We start from the raw sequence: 21,476 nt of genomic DNA, 5'->3' as shown, positions 1-21,476 counted from the left end.
AATTTTTCCTCCCTTTATAGTTAACGTTACTGTGACCAATTTTATTTTTGTAAAAGTTGATTAGAAAAGGGAGCCATGGTGGCACAAAGGGAGGAATTTCCTTCCTGCCACCTTCTCCTACATAGTCACATAACTATTTGTGGGCCCAAGCCATTGCAGGTAGAAAAGCTGTATGTCACAGTGATGCTGTTGTTATTTTACCACCCTGTCAAGACATGTCCTTTCAAACAGATAACCACGTCCTAGGCTTTTCCTGTATTTTGGAAATTCTGGAGCTATCACTGGGAGGGAGTATAAGACTTTTAAATTATAATAATTTACAAAAGGTAAATATATACATTGTAAGTAGATTTTCTTTTGAAAACCAGTGTTATTCATTACAATATGAAACAAAATTTTATTTAAAAGCAACTAAATATTCAATTTTATAATATTTAAGACTTTCTGAAAGAAACAAGTAACACTACATGCTCAGAATTTTATCACTGACTCCTTTTATGGAAAAAAAAGGTGAAAAGAAATAAGTAAGTATACTAGATTCCATTAACTTATATTGCATATTCCCTCAGCTCCATGCTGGTGCTCTATAAAGACCACTTTTGATTAGATATTGAGCAATGAACCAGTGACAACTTGCAAAACTTTCTTTTTTTAAAGAGAAGTAAGCCTTTATTTCCTTGTTTTACAAATAAAGCTGGCTGAGCAGGTTGCTTTTTGGTTATTATCCAAAGAGACCAAATCCCATATTCTGGTCCTACTTCCCTGACTGTTCATTTGCTTCAACCTTGGTTGGGTCTGCAGCAGCAGCAGGAGCAGCAGTGGAGGCAGGGGCCACAGGGGCTGGTGGATTAGCCAAGAAAGCCTTGACCTTTTCAGCAAGTGGGAAGGTATAAACATTCTCCACAAACAAAGCTGGGGCCCACTTATACCCACTGTGATAGGATGGGTAACTGATGCAACACCTGGGTAACCAATATGCAGACATATGCTGGCAACATTTCAGAAATCCTCCAGGAAGTGGGAATGCCGTTTTCTCTGGGAAGTCAAGCATTTCCGGGTTGTAGATGCTGCCCTTGCCAAACACCTGCTGGATGATCAGCCCAAAGGAGAAGAGGGAGATGTTGAGCATGTTCAGCAGTGTGGTTTTGCTGGCTCCCACTCTGTCCCCAGTCTTAATCAGCTGCACATTACTCAGGATTTCAATGGTACACCTGGAGATTTTAGTGGTGATGCCAGTGTTCTGGGCTGGCACAGTAACTTCACACATGGCAGTGGTACAAGCTACCTTATTGGCCAGCAGTATAGTCCTGATCTTAGTGAGGTCCTTCTTGGTGAACATAAGGCCCGAATTCCCCCGATATGAGACAATGGTTTTTCCAGAGCTGGGTTGTTTTCCAGATGTCCTGGGATGGCCTGTGTATCATGGTGTTCTTGCTCACCAGTACCACAGCCTTCCTGCAGAGGGACATGCAGATCTGCTGCATTTGATTGGAGCCCACAGTGTTGCTGGCACAATGAAGCATTTTGGATAATCATCCAGAAGTTGGATTATGTTAAGGAAGTAGCTGGACTTCCAGGTGCCCTGTCTTGCCTCGGCAGCACAGTGGTGAATCAGGGATTGCCACAAAAGGTTCAAAAATGATGTCACTCTCACAAGGGCACTTGAGGAGAGGAAGTGCAAAACTGTTTTAGAATTAGATATAGGTAGCCGTCAGATAAGTTAATTCCCTTATAATGCTCATAAATGAAGTCAGATCATTATGTTGATATTCTGTTCAACAGTGTGGTGATTGAGGGGGGAGGGGGATAGGGAAGTGGAAGAAGGTATAGAGGAAATAAAAGGTGATGGCAAAACAAAATAAAATAAAATAAAGAAAACACAACAACAGAATTAACAATGATTTTGTATCATAATTATGTTCTTTCATAGCAGAAATGTACATTATTTAAAAGTTGTATTTAAAATTATCTCTTACCTTGATTTAAAAGATTTATTTAGAAAGTGCCCTTTGAGAACAGAAGTTGTAAAAAAAAATTATATGCCTAAAATAATTTTTTTGGAATATAAACCCCTGAAAAATTCAGTAAACTTTTGAGCTCTTCTAATTGAAACAGAAATAGTTTGTGAACTGTAGTCTTATCATACATATTTTATGAATATAAACACAGCTGCTATTTTAACCAAAAGAAAGTGATACATATTTTTACTTTAGATAGGAACAGGCTTGTTCATGATGACTTGAGAGATTGTGAGAATCTTTCTCTCCCCCGCCCCAACCCCCCAAAAAAAAGAGTAAAAAACATTTATGGTCTTAGCTAGTGAGGTTCAGTTGGTTAGGTATCGTCCAGTGCACTGAAGGGTTGCTGGTTTGATGCCCTGTCCAGGCATATGCCTGGGATGCGGGCTGGGTCCTTGGTGGGGAACATGCAGTAGGCAGCCAATAGATGTTTCTCTCTCCTGGTGATGTTTCTCTCTTCCTCTCCCTTCCACTCTCTCTAGAAATCAATTTTAAAAATCTAAAAATAATGTTTTTTTAAAAATATATTTTATTGATATTTTTATAGAGAGGAAGGGAGAGGGATAGAGAGTTAGAAACATCAGTCAGCTGCCTCCTGCACACCCCCCACTGGGGATATGTCCCACAACCAAGGTACATGCCCTTGACCAGAATCGAACCTGGACCCTTCAGTCCTCAGGCCAATGCTCTATCCACTGAGCCAAACTGGTTAGGGCCTAAAAAAATGTTTCATAATAACTGATGCATAATGACCATTGAAAAAAAATGCTTATTGATACATGCCATAATACTTTTGTTGTAGAAGTTACCCAGAGGGAAGCCCCATCTATTACTTCTGACTTCATACATTTAATCATGATAATGATTATAATATCAATAACTGTCATAAGTTTCTTGAGTCCTTAAAATGTACTACATACTATAGTAAGTGCTTAATGTACATTTTTTAAACTAATGCTCAGGAAAACCCTATGAAGTAGACATTGCTAGGGTTTCTGCTCCAGTGAGGAGAAACTAGTGTTTGGAAGTGAAACACTATCCTGACCACCCTGATAGAATACATCTTTGCCAGGACTTGAATCCATCCAAGTGGCTATGCATCATCAGCATGTGCTCTTTGCCACCATTGTCCTACCAAAGATAACTTCATATTTCCAGATGCGGAGCTTAGACAAATCTGAAGATATTTTTGTTAGATTAATGTTCTAATATTTATCTTTGTCTTTAATAATGTTCTTTCCCACGGAAATTTTATGAGTAACTGTATTTGGCTGAATTGAAGATGACATTTATTTAGTTTCCTGGGTTTTGATACCAATGCCCTCTGGAGTATCTCACTGTTCTTCATGCACATTGCCTTTGTTTTTTTCAGTAAGTAGTGAAAAAATTGTAGTTTTGTGCAATGCTGGTTCTAGCCCAGGGACATAAAAAATTTAAACCACAACTTTGAGTTTTGCAGAGCTCTGTGCGAGTGAACTTGAGCTTATCTACTATTAGAATTTGGGCATATTCAGACTAACCTGATGGACTGAGAATTATTGTATGGGGTCAGAAGGATGGAAAAGAAAGCTGGGATGGTGAAACAAGCAAGCCCACAACAAACACAATGGATAGACTACTAGAGTGAGTGAAACTGAACAACAGGGTTCAGATTTGAAGGGATTAATAGGACTACATGAAATATGAGGCTGTGCTTTACATCTATCAAAATCACCTGGGGAGATGGTTAAGAATATATATGTTGGGGTTTTGTTGTTAATTGCTCTAATTAAGGAAACATGAAGTGAAACAGAAGATCTGAATCCTTTCAACATCTCACTAAGTGATTCTGATCCATAGCCAAGGTTATGGAGCACTGGCATAAAAGAAAAAACTGTCTCATAAAATGTGCAAGAGCTCTGATGTAATAATTTTCTTTGAAAGAGCTTGTCCCAGGAAGCATAAGAAGTTTTCTTTTGACCTGAGTAGAGAAAGGGCACCTAGAAGAGGTCTGCAGCTACCGAGAGGCAGCTGATGGGAGCTTGGAGGTTGGGGCCCAGGACTTAGGTAGCAGTGAGGGCAGAAGACCAACAGTATTAATGACCCAGAAAAAATGGTGAAGGCAGCGATATTAGAATACTACCTGCAGGAGGCCAGAGGCCTTTGTAATCTTATATATTAATTATGCCAAGTATCTAGAATTATATCTTATATAGTAGATAATCAATAATTGTTAAGTAAATAACACTAAGATCAAGTCTTTACCACAAAATATCAGATGATAACCAACCAATCCTTACATATTTGGACATATATGCCTCTCCAGATACCTAGATAATTGATGAAGATACCAGGAAATTATTGGACTTTTTTGTTAATCATGCAAGTGAAAGCTTAGGGCTGTGATTTATAACACAATGAATTTAAAATATAATACATTTATATTCACAGATGTAGCAGGGGGACAGTTAGATTTCAAATGGAACTTTTTGATATGCATTTCTTCCTTTATTTGAGATCTGGTCTAAACCACCTGGCAGATGGGAACTCTAGAAAATTGTAGCTAATGGCTAGAGCTGTCTTCACCTAGTTGGCTAATTCAGCTTAAACCTGAGGTTATTAAAATTCATATGTTTCTGAAATATGGTCTCAATTGACTGGTTCCTTGGAGAAATATATATTTGCCAGTGTAATCATAGAGGGCCAAATTCCTAGTAGACACTTAATATTATCTGCTACAACAAGGATGAAGCAGCTGGTCTGGCTCCATTCATCTTTAGGACCTCAAACTAAAGAGAAATAAAATATAAGAAGTTGAAATCAAAGTTATATTTATGTATATAAGAATTAAATATATTCTATTGCCCGAAGCAAATTATCAAGGGCATTCTCACTTCTACTCTAAGAAATATCATATCATTTTATTTTAAAATAAGTAAGATCTCTTATTTATTTCCCATTAATTTTTAAGTGAAATTTCTTAATGGAAGTTTATAAATTCTTGATTAGAAATTGAGCTTCCTACTTCTCTTAAATATGTGCATGAATCAGTCAGACATAGTAAAAAGTTTCTCTAATCACAAGGTTATACAGAACTTAAGTTATATTTTTAATTATTGCAAGGATCTATATGTCAAAATAGTGTGTTTTTGCACATTAAGCCCATATATACGATGCAGCTGCTTTTACCAATATCTTTCTGTAATTAGCACCACAGAGAGCACTGTCTAAAAGTAACACTTCCAGTCTACAAGGTGAATCTAGGACTGTATTTAAAATTGAAAATAAAACACAATATCTGAGTAAGATGGTATGTTCAGATATGTGATAGACAGCTTTTCTGAGTAAAAATAAATCTTTTGCTCCAAATGCAAAAGCAAGTATCAAATTATAAAGTTCATTTTTTTCTGCTTTAAAAAATATTTGTGTATATTACATCACTATTCCTTCTTCCCATTTCTCAGATTTTTCCAGTACTATGAGATACTTTTACTTAGTGAAGCATAGTTATGCCAGACAGAAACTCCCTAGGGGCTCCTTCCCTTTCTTCAACATGGCATATATATCCTTACAATAATAAAAAATATAACTTAAAACTGTACTGAAATTTACAGTGCCACCTAAAAAGGTTTAACCATCATATAGCGGAAAGTGAAACAGATATGGGACTCAGTTATTCAAAATACGAAATCATTGTCAAACTCTTGAATACATCTGGAAGAAAAGATTACATTTGATTCAAAGTGAGTATAGTGATTACTTCAACAAAAATAACTAAGTCCAAAAAACAATGGTCTTTTTTTGATTTGGATGATGCTCCTCAATTGGTTTAATATCTAGATGTCAACGTTTGAGTCTAACATTTGCCTTATAAAGCCAATATGTTAGGAATAATTAACAAGAACTGACATGAAAATAAATAATTCTAAATATAAAACCATACTTTTACCAAAATCTCTAGAAAAGGGATACATTTTAAAAAATAAATCATGAGAGATTGTCTTACTCTATGAAAAAATGCAAAATTAGATCTTTCTCTCACAATAGCCATAAAAGTACAAAAATAAATTCCAGATTGATTAAAGCTTTTAATGTAAAAAGCAAAATATTTAGAATAAAATATTCAATATGTTTATGGAAATTTTAAAATACTGCTAAAATATCATAACTCCAGCAAATCCATAACCTTCTTCATGTGGTATGATTCAATTAACTGATTAAATTTGGTGAAATCTTTTAACTACATTGTCATTTTAAAAATTTGATTTAAAGAGACCTATAAAATCAGGGAGGATGCTGAATGCTGAGCAAGATACAGTCTGCTTTTAAATGATCTTTTATTATCAAAGGAATGCATTGTCCAAAGGGAAAGAAGGCAAGAAAGACACATCTCAAAACTCATTCTTTTCTTATTTTCATGTTCAGAACTGATAGAAATGATTCTAAGAAGCTGTTGACCAGCAAGTCAAAAGGATATTCTTTCAAGTTATATTGAATGTATCTGTTTCATAATAATGTAAGACGATAAAATGATATTATCTCAACAGGTAAATGGTGAAGGTGGAAATCATGGCTTAAAAATCTAGAAACAAAAAATTCAAAGGCTAGATGCTAAAAGCATCTACTAGTATAGCAATCTTTAGCACTAACAGCAAGGCCACTGTGGGCATGGGTTTCCACATGGTGTGATTTGACAAGCACTGTAAGCTCCCCTGATCAACACTGATTCCCACTGGCATGCTTGTCAGCTGAGAGGAAGTGTTATAGGTATGAAAAGTGGAGTTGTGGGAGAAGAGGTATAAAAATTTAGAGACAAATGAGATAAGTAGGTGAAAGGTTAGTTTTAAGTTTAAGACAGGTGCTGAATCCACTCTTTGTTTATTTCACATTCTGTTTAAGTTCCACTAAGAAAAGAGGAAAAGCAGTATTAAAATATAAAAAGAAAATATTGCACAATATTTTTTTTTCTTTCACTTTTATTGTGTATTAGTTTCAGGGGTACAGCTTAGTGGTTAGGTAATCATATACCTCATATAGTGTTCCTCTTGATATTTCCAGTACCCAACTGGCATTGTCCTTACACCAAAAGGTGGCCGGCTCAATTCCTAGTCAGTGCATATAGTAACAAGGTTGAGGATTTGATCCCCAGTTGAGGTGCATGCAGGAGGCAACTGATTGATGTTTCTCTCTCACTTTGATCTCTCTCTCTCTCTCTCTCTCTCTCTCTCTCTCTCTCTCTCTCTCTCTCTAGTTCAATTTAACAAAAAATAATTAACAGGGGAAATCTTATAAAATTTAAGGCAAAAAGAACAAGGTGCCTTCAAAGGAGAAGCAAATGTTCCCTTTTTATCTGCAAACACACATCAAGAGAAAAACGGAATAGTATGTGCACGATGTTAAGCTAAAAGGAGAGCGGCATGAAAGCACTGTCCTTAGTTATCATTTGGTAAATTCATTTAATGATAATTAGAAATTTAAGAAGTCTATTATCCATGGCTGTTGTCTGAGGACAAGAGTCAAGAAAAGCCTGTGTCATTCAGGGTTCTTATGCCAACAACAGAATATATGCTAAATGTGTAAGCGGAACAATAATTTATTAAGGGGAGTTAGATGGTTCACAGAATTTCCAGGAAGCCCAGATTGATAAGGTTGGGTACTATGTGCTGTATCTGGGATTACCGTAGAGAAAAAAGGGTAACAGGAGAAGTCCCATTCACCAACTTGCAAATTGTGTCTAAAAATGAATAGAAAGGCCTGCATAAAAACATAATAGCTAGTGAGAAAGATTACCTCTGAGGAGAAAAGAGAGAGTGAGAACAAAATGTGAAAGTGAATGGCCATATTATCTATAAACTTGGATATTGTTGGAATATTTTATAGTCAAAATATGTTTAAGTATTGGATTATAACAACATAGACCATGGTAGAGTTTTCTATTCATTATTTCAAAAAGACAAATAAAAAATTAAAATTGATTAAATGTTAGATGCTTGTTTTGCCATTTGGTGATTAATGGCTATTACTTCAATTAAGGAATGGAAATTCTATGCAAGGCATTCACCTTGGCCTAATAAAGCAAGAGGCTGCCAGGTAGATTTGATCAGTGTGAATTCAAACATTGTGTGTATTTGAGGGATAAGAAATTAAATGTGATGTGGGTTTAACTTGGCTCTCTTATAGTCAGGCCAACTCTAATAAAGTACTGACATTGTCTTAATGGAAAATACATCCACTAGTATGCCAAGGTCATCACAACTTAATTGCCTCAGATTTCAATCAGTGATTTATCAAAAATGAATACCCTTTGGGAGAAATGTATAAAAACCTGAGCTCTTATGTAAACTATATCTTGTGTTTGTGTAGTAAAATATATCAACAGTGGACTTGTGTACCCATGACAAGAGCTAAAATGCATTGCTCATTTTGAAGGCCTGGAAGATATAATAATGGAAATTTAGTGAAAATATTAATGCATATTTTAGAATGAATTAGATGATCTGTCAGTTTTTAGGTTTACTAATCTTTCAGTTAAAATGTTCTTCAATGTGTAATGTGATTTCTTAGCAAGATTTTTAAAAAGCCTATAAAACTCTATAAAAGGACACTATCAGCTCTCTTTATTGGTGGACAGAGCAAATCACCCTAAAAGAGAGTTGCTTGTTCAGGGAAGTCACTGGAATGTTCCCTATATAGTTACATATTCTATCTAATAAAATAGTAATATGCAAATTGACTGTCACTCCAAGACACAAGATGGTTGCCCCCATGTGGTCAAAGATGGCTGCCACAAGATGGCCTACAGGGGAGGGCAGTTGTGGGCAGTTAGGGGTGACCAGGCTGGCAGAGGAGGGCAGTTGGGGGGACCCAGACCTGCAGGGAAGGGCAGTTGTGTGTGATCAGGCAAGCAGGGAGGGCAGTTAGGGGTGACTGGGCCAGTAGAGGAGGGCAGTTGGGGGGGACCAGGCCTGCAGGGGAGGGCATTTAGGGGCAATCGGGCTGGCTGGGGAGCAGTTAGGTGTCGATCAGGCTGGCAGGGGAGTGGTTAGGAGTGATCAGGCTGGCAGGCAGAAGCGGTTAGGGGCAATCAGGCAGAGGCAGGTGAGCGGTTGAGAGCCAGCAGTCCTGGATTGTGAGAGGGATGTCTGACCACCCATTTAGGCCCCTGGATTAGGCCTAAACGGGCGGTCGGACATCCCTCAAGGGGTCCCAGATTGGAGAGGGTGCAGGCTGTGCTGAGGGACACCTCCCCCATGCACGAATTTCATGCACCAGGCCTCTAGTATAAATATAAACCAAGTAGGAAGCCACTGTGTCTGGAGAATTGTGAAATAAAACATCTGTAGCCTTGATTCTCTCCCAAAGCTGCTTCAAATGTAGAACTGATCAGTAGGGAGGAGGTGGAGATATTTGAATTGGGACAAATAAACCTTGTGAAAGGAAAAAGATTGAGAGCACAGCCATTTTTTTTTAAGTTTAACATTATTAAAATCTCTCTGATGGACTGTCATTGGCCTAACTGATGTTGACTGGAAGGAAATTTTTTAGAGACCCCAAAAATCTCACAACAAGGAAGCGGGAATATGAATTAATAACCCAGGCTAATCCCCAGGGCTGGATGTTTTAAGGAATATCTAGTTTCAGAATATATATGTCTTCAGCTGGCAATCTTTTCTAGAATCAATTCCAGTGGTATGGAAGTTTAAACTTGGCATTTGTGAATGAACAGAATGAGCTATAACACTGAAATCCAATGCCGGATTTGGTGCAGGGATCTAGGTCACCAAAGACAGAACCCTTGTTGGGAACAGATATTTATTAAACTACATGAGAGTAATATCCAATAGCAACATCATATAATAAGACCAAAAGTAAAAGTATCAGTTTCTAGTAAGTTTGGGATGCCATAAAAAATGCCATAGATGGATTGAATTAAAAAAACACACAACACACAGAATTTAATTTTCTCACAGTTCTGGTGTCTGGAAGTCTGAGATCAGGGTGTCAGCATGAATGGGTTTGGTGAGAGCTCTCTTTCTGGCCTGTAGATAGCTGCTTTCTTGTTGTGTCCACACATGACAGAGAGAGCAGGAGAGAGAGAGAGAGAGAGAGAGAGAGAGAGAGAGAGAGAGAGAGCGCTTTCTGGTGTCTCTTCTTTATTAGGGCACTAATTCCATCATGAGGCCCCCACACTCATAATAGCATCTAAATCAATTTCCCCCCTAAACTCCCAGATCCAAATACTTGTCATATTCAGGGTTTCTGTTTCAACATATGAATTTTAAGAGGCACAATTTAGACCAGAGCAGTGGTCAGCAAACTCATTAGTCAACAGAGCCGCAGTTTGCCAACCACTGGTCCAGAGCAACCAGAAACTTTGAAGATTTTCCCCTTTTTCTCTATCTATAGCTTTCAGTAAGAATGATATCTTATTCTTATAAACCACTGAGTAAGAATACCGAGTAAACCACTGTGTTTAATGGAATAATGGGGTACTCAAGAGATTTTGGTCTTCTGACTAATCAGAAAAGTGAGTTCAAGAAATTAGGGGGGCTGATCGAATAAAATAAATTCTTAATCCCTCAAAAAAAATTAATTAGAATTTAAAAAGTGTAAACAACCCTGAGACACTTCCGGAATGGTTGTATGAAGAGTTCCATTTTCCCCAGCAAAATAATAAATGAACACAAAATATAAAACACAACCAGTTAAAGTCTGGAATTTTTCATAACAGAAAACAGTACATAAAGACACTTTATTTAAGAAAACGACTAACCCAAATTAGAATGAGAGTCTGTGGCATTCCAGAGAGGACCTACTCCCTCTTACCATACCTCAGCTTAGCAGGAAAGAATCTCTATTCCTGGTGGGTATTGCCAAGAAACTGGGAATCCCTCTTCTTTCAGTTCCCAGTTAAGGGCTAAGGTATCTCTATAGAAGGGGCAGGCTGTCAGCATTTCTCACCCACCCTCCAGCTCTATGGTGTAGAGACTAGTTCCTGGAGAGTGTAGCCAGGCACAAATTATAGTATAGAAGCTATAACTAAACATGGCAGGACAACAATATTTGGCTCTTAGTACTTTCACCCCAATTACTTCATAGAGTAAAGGTTCCATGCTAAAAATAGTAAACCAAAAAGGCTACCATCTTGCTGAATGTCTTTATTGCAAACCAGTATTGCCATTCTGAGAGAGCAGGACATTTTCCTATCCTTTTTCTAGAGTGGTGGCTCAGAGATTTGCTGAGGAGGTGAGGCTGACCACAAAAACATGGATTAAAAATACAATAAATGAAATTAAAAATGTACTAGTAGATTTAAATTAAGTAGGTTTAAATTAATGGATAAGAGAATCAGTGTACATGAACATAGATTTAAAGATATTCAGTTCAAAGAACAGGAAGGTAAAAGAATGAAGGAAAATGAACAAAGCTACAGAGAAATATGGAACATCTTTAAACACACCAGCAGATGCATAATAGAAGTAACAGAATTAGAGGAGAGAAAGGATGAATATAGGAGGTCTTTCTATTTATGTCAATATTTTTATTTGATGAAATAAGAATTGAAAACTTTTCAAATTTGATGTAAATATCAATCTACATATTCAAGGATATCAAAATTTCCAAAGGCCAGTGCATCAGAAAGATACAATAATTACAAAAATTTATGCACTAAAACAGAACTCCAACATACATGAAGTGAAAACTAGAAATAGAAGGAAACAATCTATGTGATAAAGGACATTTATGAAAAAAAAAAAAGCACAGCTAACATCATACCCAATGGTGAAAGACTGAATTCTTTCCACCTAAATTCAAGGACAGAACAAGGATGTTCACTCTTTCCACTTCAGTTCAATATTTTCTTGGACTTTAGAGCTAGTACAATTAGGTAAAAATAATCAAAAGGAACTTAACTGGAAAAGATGTTAAACTATCTTTGTTTGCATATGACATGATATTGTATATAGAAAATACTATGCAACTCTCTAAAAAGCTATGGGAACTAAAAATCAACCAAAATAGTTCTGGTTTGCAGGGTACAATGTCAAATACAAAAATCAATTGCATTTTCATAGAATAGCAATGAAAAATACAAAAATGAATTTAAAAAGCAATTATATTTATAATAGCAGTGGAAATAATAACATACTTAGGAATACATATAAAAGAATAAGTTTAAAAATATACACTAAAATTATAAAATATTGTTGAAAATAATCAAAGCATATTTAAATAAATGGAAAGATATTCTATAATCATGGATTGGAAGACAATGTTATTATGATGGCAATATTCCCTAAACAGATTCAATACAAATGCTATATAATTCTCAACTTTCTTTTTTGCAGAGATTGATAAGCTGATTCTAAGCTTATGGAAATTCAAGTGACGAAGACAAGGCAAAATAATCTTGAAACAGAATAAAAAATTTAGAGGAGTCACTTCCCTATATCAAAATTTACTACAAACCTACAAGAATTAAAACCATTTGGTACTGGCATAAGGATATGCATATGGTTCACTTAAGTAGAATTTATATTCCAGAAAAATCTGTGACACTTATGGTCGATTGATTTTCTGCATTAGTGTCAAGAAAATTCAATAAAGAAAGAATAGTCTTCAACAAATGGTGCTGTGATAACTGAATATTCAACAAAAGAATAAAGTTGAATCCCTTTCTTGTACCATACATATACATTTACTCAAAATGGTTCATAGACCTACATGTAAGAACAAAGGAAATACGAGAGTAAATGATCATGACCTTGGATTTGGCATAGTCTTTTTAGATAGAGCACAAAAGTATCAGATAAAAGTAAAAATAAATAAAGATTTAAAATGAAAAAAAAATTGCTTTGAAGATATCATAAAAAAGTGAAAAGACAACCCATAGAGCAGGAGAAAATTTTCACAAGTTATGTCTCTGATAAGGGACTTGTATTCAGGATACAGACAGAAACCTACAATTCAAAACTAAAAGACAACAACCCAAATAAAAAATTGGTCGAAGGCTATACCTAGACATTTCCCCCAAACAGATATACCAATGACCAACAAGAGCATGAAAAGTTGTTCAACATTAGTCATTAGGGAAATGCAAATGAAAACCATAATCAGATTCCACATTGCATTCACTAGGATGTCTATAATCAAAAGTGTTGGCAGGATGTGGAGAAATCAGAATCCTTGTGGAATGCTGATGGGAATGTAAAATGATGCAACCACTTTGGAAAAGAGTCTGGCAGTTTCCCAAAAGGATAGCATAGTGTTCTATTCCCAAAAGGATAGCATAGTGTTCTACTCCTAGGTCTATACAAAAGAAATTAAAAGATGTGTCTTCACAAAACTTGTAATGAGTATTCATAACAGCATTATTCATAATTGCTAAAAAGTAAAAGCAACCCAAATGTTCATCAACTAATGAACAAAATGTAAAATATCAATATAATGTGTTATTATCGGCAATACAAAGGAATAAAGTATTTACACATGCATAACATGGCTGAGTCTTGAACACATTATGCTAAGTTATATAAGCCAGTCATAGAAGTCCCATTGCCTGATTCCATTTATATGAGATGTCCACAAGAGACAAAAGTATAGAGACAGAAAAATAGGTTAATGGTTGCCTAAAGCTGTGTCAGATCAGGAGAGATGGGGAGTGACTGTTAATAAATATGGGTATGTGAAAATCTCCTGAAATTAATTGTGGCTATAGTTGCATAGCTCAGTGAACATATGAAAAACCATTGAATTGGTAAATTTTATAGTGTGTGAATATATCTTAATAAAGTTGTTATACATTAAAAACAAACCAAAAAGGTGACTCCATTTATTAGGAAGAAGCTTATACTAGTTATGCCAGGGAAATTTTTTTTCTATATCACTTTTTTTTCTCATACTTTACCCTTTCCATAGTGAATGAAAACCATCTCTTTGGCAGTGTTTACACACACAAAAAAATGTGTGTTTTGCCGAAACCAGTTTGGCTCAGTGGATAGAGCATCGGCCTGCGGACTGAAGGGTCCCGGGTTCGATTCTGGTCAAGGGCATGTACCTTGGTTGCAGGCACGTCCCCAGTGGGAGGTGTGCGGGAGGCAGCTGATCGATGTTTCTAGCTCTCTATCCCTCTCCCTTCCTCTCTGTAGAATATCAATAAAATATATTTAAAAAAAATGTGTGTTTTGCCATATTACCCAGATTCCCTTGCAGTGAGTTGGATCTGTGTTTTAATTTCTGACAAATGGCCAAACAAAAAAAATTTTGTTTATCACTTTTTGTCCAAAGCATTTATGGAACAGTGTAAGTCTTTGATCTCTCATTGTCTTTGATGTGAGAGCCACATAGATATTAAAATCACTGCTTAAAAAAGGGCTTCCCCCTCTCTTGTCAGTTTCTGTATAAGGACAAATAAATCTTTTTATTGTGTCAAGCCACTGAGATTTTAGAATTTGTTACCATAGCATATTTTAACCTAACCTGACTAATGTAACTTGTGTTAATAGTAATTATAAATACAGGACAATTATAAATGGATTGTAAAAATTTATATGTAGTTTAGCGGGATATAGTTTAATAATGTTTGAGTAATTATAAATTTCAAATTTAATAAAGAACATTTGAAAAATAAATAATACAAAATATTCTTTGTTAGTGATTATAAATGGAGGTAAATTAGTCAGTGTCCTTATGTGTAAAATATGATATACTTAACTGGGAAATTTGAAAATAATATAATAAAAGGTATGGTTATTGTGTAGGAAAAACACAGTGGATAGTAGCCTGGGATAAAAAAAAAAATATGGCTTTATTTCTATTCCAATTAATGAAGGCACAAGGGGCTGAGATGGTTACCTTGGCCTAAAGAAAGAATTGTTTTGAATGTACTGCCAAAATGTAGCTGTTAAAATTAGTTAGGGGTGAAGCTAAGTCATAGAAATATGACAGGGAAGGAACTGGGGCCTTAAGCACAACTGAAAGCCCTCCCCCCTTTTTTTTTCCTTTTTCAAATCTCCCTCTATTATTATCCTTTGACAGAATCCAAACAGAAGTCCAACATCAAGGGACATTTTTATGGTGGTCTATACTGGTCATTATCTCTGATTGCAAAGTTGGGTGCAGAATGAGCATGGATTTGGAGAAGCACATGTGGAAAATGAAGGCTATAAAGTGTTTGTGACTGAAATTTCATTAAATTACGAGCTGTGCAGCACAGAGAGAAAAGCATTGACTCTCATGATGATCCTCTGTCTTTAACTTGAATAAGAAGCAGCTATTAGAAGACTAGGCCACTTTCAGTGTTTCTGGTAAGTGGGTCTGGAGTAAGGCCCAAGAATGTGCACTTCTAACAAATTCTCAAATGTCACTGATGCTATAGGGGACCACACTTTGAGAACCACTGAAGTGTAGAATCAGGTTTTGAATCCTGATTCTACTTTTTTGTAGCTTGACATCATGATTAATTCTCCCAAGTTTTCTGATGTTCAGAGGTTTATCTATTTATTCATAATAATTTATCAATTATTAATTAATTCATCCATTTAAAACCTGAGAATGTTTGTGTTTATCTTGAATGACTTTGTAGAAATTATTGTGAAATTACATGAGAAAATACCTAGTATATTGTTTGGTACTTGATAAATATGATTACACTAGAGGCCCAGTGCATGAAATTTGTGCACTGCGGGGGGTGGGGGGTCCCTCAGCCCAGTCTGCCCCCTCTCACATAATGGGAGCCCTCAGGGGAAGTCCTACTGAGGTGACTGGGCTGATCAGGGGAAGGCAGCAGTCTCATCACCCCACTGCTGCAGCCACTGCCAGTCACCACAGCCACCAAGGTGTTTTCATCAACACGGACTCCAGTCCCTTCACCATGAAAAAAATGACAACTTTCTTTAGGCATTTTCAAGATGTGTCTTTCATAGGATATGACATTTCTTTCTTTATTTTTATTTTTTTATCCTCACTGAGGATATATTTCCATTGATTTTTAGAGAATGTGGAAGAGAAAGGGAAAGACAGAGAGAAACATCAAAGTGAGGGGAACACTTTGATTGGTTGCCTCCTGCATGAGCCCTGACCTGGGCCCCAGCCAGGGAGGATCCTGCCCTTGATCAGAATTGAACCATACCCTGGGGTCAGCAAGCCTAGGCATTATCCACTGAGCCAAACTGGCTAGGGCAGGATATGACATTTCTTAGCCCTCCAGCAGCGGACCTTCCTTTTTTTCTCCAGGAGTGTGGTGGAAAAACCCTAGATTACCCTTTTGGATTCTTATACCCAAGTTACTAAGAACATTACCAGTGGCATACAGGAAGCTTAGCCAATGAGCGGTCAGAAAAGGTATTTCCTCTGTAGTTCACACCAATCGCTTCTGATCTCTGGCTCCGCCCCTGCCAAGGCCTAAAGCCTCCTGGTCTGGGCAGGGGCACCCCAGCTCCCTCCCATCGCCAGCTCCACCCCTGCCAATGTCTAAAGCCTTGGGGACTGGGCAGGGGCCCCCCAGCTCACTGCGATCACTGATTCCACCCCTGCCCAGGCCCCAAGCCTCTGGCCCAGACAGGGGACCCCCAGCTCCCTCCGATCTCCCGGCTCCGCCCCTGCCCAGGCCCCAAGCCTCTGGCTGGGGCCTGGGGCCTGGACAAGGGCTCCCCCAGCTCCCTCAGATCGCCAGCTATACCATTACCAGGCCTATAGCCTCGGAGCCTAGGCATGGGCCCCCCAGCTCCCTCTGATCACCCAGCTCTGCCCCTGCCCAGGCCCCAAGCTTTTGGCCCAGGCTTGGGGCCTGGGCAGGGGACCCCCAGCTCCCTTGGATCACCCGATCACCCCGCTCTGCCCCTGCCCAGGAGCACCCTGGCTCAGGCCCTTCCCAGGTTGCTCAGGACCCATGGGGCCTACCTTGGAGTGACCTGGGTGCTGAGAAAGTTCCCAGGACCCAGGCTGCTGGGTGCCTATGTATTCAAATTAACCTCCATCTTTGTTGGGTTAATTTGCATACTCACTCTGATTGGCTGTGGGCATAGCAGAGGTACGGTCAATTTACATGTTTGTCTATTATTAGGTACTAGAGGCCCGGTGCATGAAATTCGTGCACGGGGGTGTGTCCCTCAGCCCAGCCTGCACCCTCTCCAATCTGAGACCCCTTGAGGGATGTCCGACTGCCCGTTTAGGCCCGATCCCGGTAGGATCGGGCCTAAACGGGCAGTCGGACATCCCTCTCACAATCCAGGACTGCTGGCTCCCAACTGCTCACCTGCTTGCCTTCCTGATTGCTGCCTGCCAGCCTGATCACCCCCTAACCACTCCCCTGCCAGCCTGATTGATGCCTAACTGCTCCCCTGCCAGCCTGTTTGCCCCTAACTGCTCTTCCCTGCAGGCCCAGTCACCCTCAACTTCCCTCCTCTGCTGGCCTGGTCACCCCTAACTGCCTTCCCCTGCAGGCTTGATTGCCCCCAACTGCCCTCCCCTGCTAGCCATCTTGTGGTGGCCATCTTGTGTCCACATGGGGGCAGCCATCTTTGACCACATGGGGGCAGCCATCTTGTGTGTTGGAGTGATGGTCAATCTGCATATTATTCTTTTATTAGATAGGATGATAGGACTTGTTTTTATTCTAATATATTTAATCCATTAAATTAATTGAACTATATATAATAAAAAACCTATGAAAATCTATAAAATCTATATTATGTATTATTCTAAAGTAATGATAAATGTGTGCTTTAGTCTTGAATTAAATTATTTGTGTATATAATTTTTATTTAAGGTAGCAAATGTATATAACTATATGCTATATGCTATTTTGTGCTTATTGACTCTGGATAATATGCTGCAGCCATGGTTTAATTATCTCTTGAGTAATGACTCTCATGATCTACTTGAAGGCAAATGGTAAATGAAATTAATAGTTTGCTCCATGTAATGGGCAATAATGGATCACCTTTTATAATAAGCTAGTCATGCTTCATTTATACTGTACCCTCTGGGAAATTAGATGTTCAGGATAAGTAAAAATTTCCAGATAATTAATGCTTAATTTCTGAAATAAAATATTTACTCTTTCTCATTGCTTTTGAAAGACCCTGAGACTATAATATTTTATTTTTATTGAATTTACTGGAGTGACATTGGTTAATAAAATTATATAGGTTTCAGGGGTTCAGTTCTATATTACATTATCTGTATATTGTATTGTGTGTTCACCACCCCAAATTAAGTCTTCTTCCATCACCATTTATCTTTCCCTACCTTCCCCCATCCCCCTTTCCCTCTGGTAATCACCATACTGTTGTCTGTGAGTTGTTTTTCTTTGTTTAATCCCTTTACCTACACTAAAAGTGCTCAAGCCTTTTTATCAATAAACCAAGAATATGTTTCACTGTAAATATTTAGTTTTATGAAAGTTCAAGAATCATAAACAAACATTATAATAGTGCAGATTAGGAAGCAGCCCAAGTGTCCAACAGTAGATGAGTGGGTAAAGGTGTTTTGGTACATTTACACAATGGAATACTACTCAGCTACAAAAAAAAAATAAAAGGAAATATTTCCTTTTGCAACAACATGGGTGGACCTAAGAGTATTATGCTAAGTGAAATAAGCCAGTCAAAGAAAGACAAGTGCCTCAGTGAATTTTAAACATTCCAAGCTGCTTTAACATGCAGCCATGATAGAAAATTACCAACATAGGCATGCCTGGTATATAGTAGATGTTCAATAAGTATTTGCGAATACATGCATACATATTCATTGAATGCCTTTTAAATGTTAGCTTTATGATAGAATTTGGATATATTGGTATGAAAAGTCATTGTCTTTGAGACAGTCTCAGAGATGTAGAGGTGATTGTAGTTCTAAGTTTCATCCTGAAATATCATAATCACTTTCATATAATGTGGCACAGAATTAGTAGTAATCAGGTTCCCCCGACCCCAAACTCCTCCTCTTCCTTTGCTTACTGAACTGAAGACAGCAACACCACCCGCTCTCTGCCCTATCTAGAAATCCTTAGATAATCCTAAATTCCTCTCTTTCTTTGCTCTCATATTAAATTTATCTTTAGGTCCTATGTTTTTAAGCTTCCTCTTTACTGTTAGAGGTTCTTTATTTTTATAATTTTTTCCCTCTTTTCACACCACTGCCATTCTTAAATACATTGTGATCTTCCTATGTTTCCTGAAACAGGATCTTAACATCTCCTAGCTTCCAGTTTCGACCCCCTAGGAGTCATTCTTGTATTGTTTTACAGCATAAAACTGAACATATCAGTCCTTTTCCCAGCTTAAAAACCTTCAATGTTTCCCCATTTTGCTCAGAGTAAAATACATTTTATAGGACCATATTGTAAGGGTCCCTTCTTGCCCCTTGGTTTCAGAGGGAAAGGGAGAAGGAGACAGAGACAGATACATCAATGATTAGAGAGAATCATTGATCAGCTGCCTCCTGCACTCCCCACACTGTTATCAAGCCAGCAACCAGGGCATATGCCATGACCTGGAATCGAACCATGACCTCCTGGTTCATTGGTCAGTGCTCAACCACTGAGCCACACCAGCTGGGTGGCTTTCTTGCACTTAACAATCTCGTTCTAATGAACTGTATTATGTGCTTTGAACCAATCTACTACTTCCTCACTCTGAATTATCTTTTGTTATTTCCTCTGCTTTTAAAGCTTCTCTTCTTAATCTCAACCTTATTTTACTAGCTAAATATTTTTTTCTCCCTTAGTGTTTATCTGATACTCCACATCTTCCAGGAAGCCATCACTGATTTGCAAGTAACATTTATTTAGAAACATTTGAATACATAATAAATGTGGTTCTATTTCAATGGCCTCTGCCTTCCATGGAGCACAATTTTATGAGGGGGCAAGTCCTGGAGAACACCTGAAGTTTGAACATGTGCCTGTATTCAAAATGGGAGTGAGAGGTATTCTCAAAATTTGCTTCAGGACTCCCAGTGAAATGGGGACTATCTGGGGTAACTTGGGATCTCTGGACTAAATTTCTGAACCTGTACACTTGAGTAATGCCTCCATGTCCTGTGCTATAGTGACTAGTTCACATTCCTAAATCCCATAATCCCCCTGGATTCTGTCAGCACCACATACAGATATTTACCTTGTGCATTTCCTAGATCTTCATAACTGTATTTCCATGAGATTCTTAACCATTATCAATTGATTCTCTTGGCAAGGTGTATTGTTTCATTACCTCTATACTATTAAGGTGATCAGAGGAGAGCATTGGTTTCCTGATAAAGATGTGCAATGCAATGACATAATAACCACATATAGTCAGAAAGGAAATGGAAATCGATATTTCTAGTGCCTACCATATGACAGCACTATGTTGGCTGCTTTGCTTCCCCTCTACTGATTATATATTATCTTATCTTCTCTTGCGTTCTTTAGGTGTGAGCTTATCTCCATCTTACACATGATGACAAAATAAAGAACTGAGGAAATTATGAGATTCAAACTCGTACATATGTTACTTCAGGACCCACTCTTTTCCCATGAGAGCATGCTGTCTCATAAAACAATACTTTTAATGCATATGGAATCCTAAAGCCTCCTTTAATCTATGTCACAAGATATATGAGAAACCAACCTGTTTTAATCTATTTAACACTAGGGATTTGGATTTAAAACGGACCTCTGGTGATAGTGAGGCTAGTAGAAATTTGGTACACTATTAAGCTTTCAATGTTATGACTAAGGACAAATTTGATTTATCTTTATGATCATCACTGAACTATTTTTATTTGCCTATAATAAAGGATTCTCTGTGAACGAAGCCTGAGTTACATTAATTAAAATAGTATTTACCTCAAGGACTATGTACTTAAGCTTGTAACCAAAATATTTACTTAAGTTTTCAGCTTCTTCTTGATCTCTGATTATAAGAGAATAGTTAAAAATCATAGAAAAATAGTACCACATGCTCTATAGAAAAAAGTGAAAAACAAATTCCAATCTAATTTGGTTTCCTAGAAAAAGATCTTTACTTTTAAGTCATGTCTATAAATGCATGTCAATAGGGCAGCATTAATGAGAGGGTTAACTTGAAACGCAAGCAGACAGGGAGTTGTCCAGGGGAAAAGAAAGGCAGGTGGAACCTAGGCAGGGGCAGACACGGCAGTCTGAGCAGCCTAATCACAGGAACCAACCAAGCAGAAATAATATAATGTTTCTGGACTCTAAGCGGGAGGCCTGGGAAGGCAAGGGAGGGCCTGCAACAATAGTGTGTACTGACACATAGAAACAGAGAAAGCTCAGCACAGGAACAGAGAAAGAACACATAGAGACCGGGGAAGTTCAGCTACATTGCTGGGCAGGAACAATTGAGGGAATCAATCAGGTGACAACTCAGAGAGACATAGAGCAGGCTTGTAGCAAACATATACTACTGGACCACAAGGCTTTAATGGGCAGCCCATTATTCAGCCCCCCTCCCCTTGCAGGAGTCTGAATCT

General features: G+C 37.8%; 1 pseudogene across 1 annotated transcript in view; it reads right to left on the bottom strand.

The window, feature by feature from the left end:
* Positions 1 to 721: 721 nt before the first annotated feature.
* Positions 722 to 21,476, bottom strand: part of LOC308241216 (large ribosomal subunit protein uL10-like) — a 34,855-nt pseudogene continuing 14,100 nt past the window's right edge. Inside the window, exon 2 of the transcript in view lies at positions 722 to 1,591. The product of the transcript in view is annotated as a large ribosomal subunit protein uL10-like (transcript). The remainder of the gene's footprint in view (positions 1,592 to 21,476) is intronic.

Source organism: Plecotus auritus (assembly GCF_963455305.1).
Source record: "Plecotus auritus genome assembly, chromosome: 2".
NCBI lineage: Eukaryota > Metazoa > Chordata > Mammalia > Chiroptera > Vespertilionidae > Plecotus > Plecotus auritus.
The sequence above is the reverse complement of the archived record's forward strand: the minus strand, read 5'-3'. Positions and strand labels throughout refer to the sequence as shown.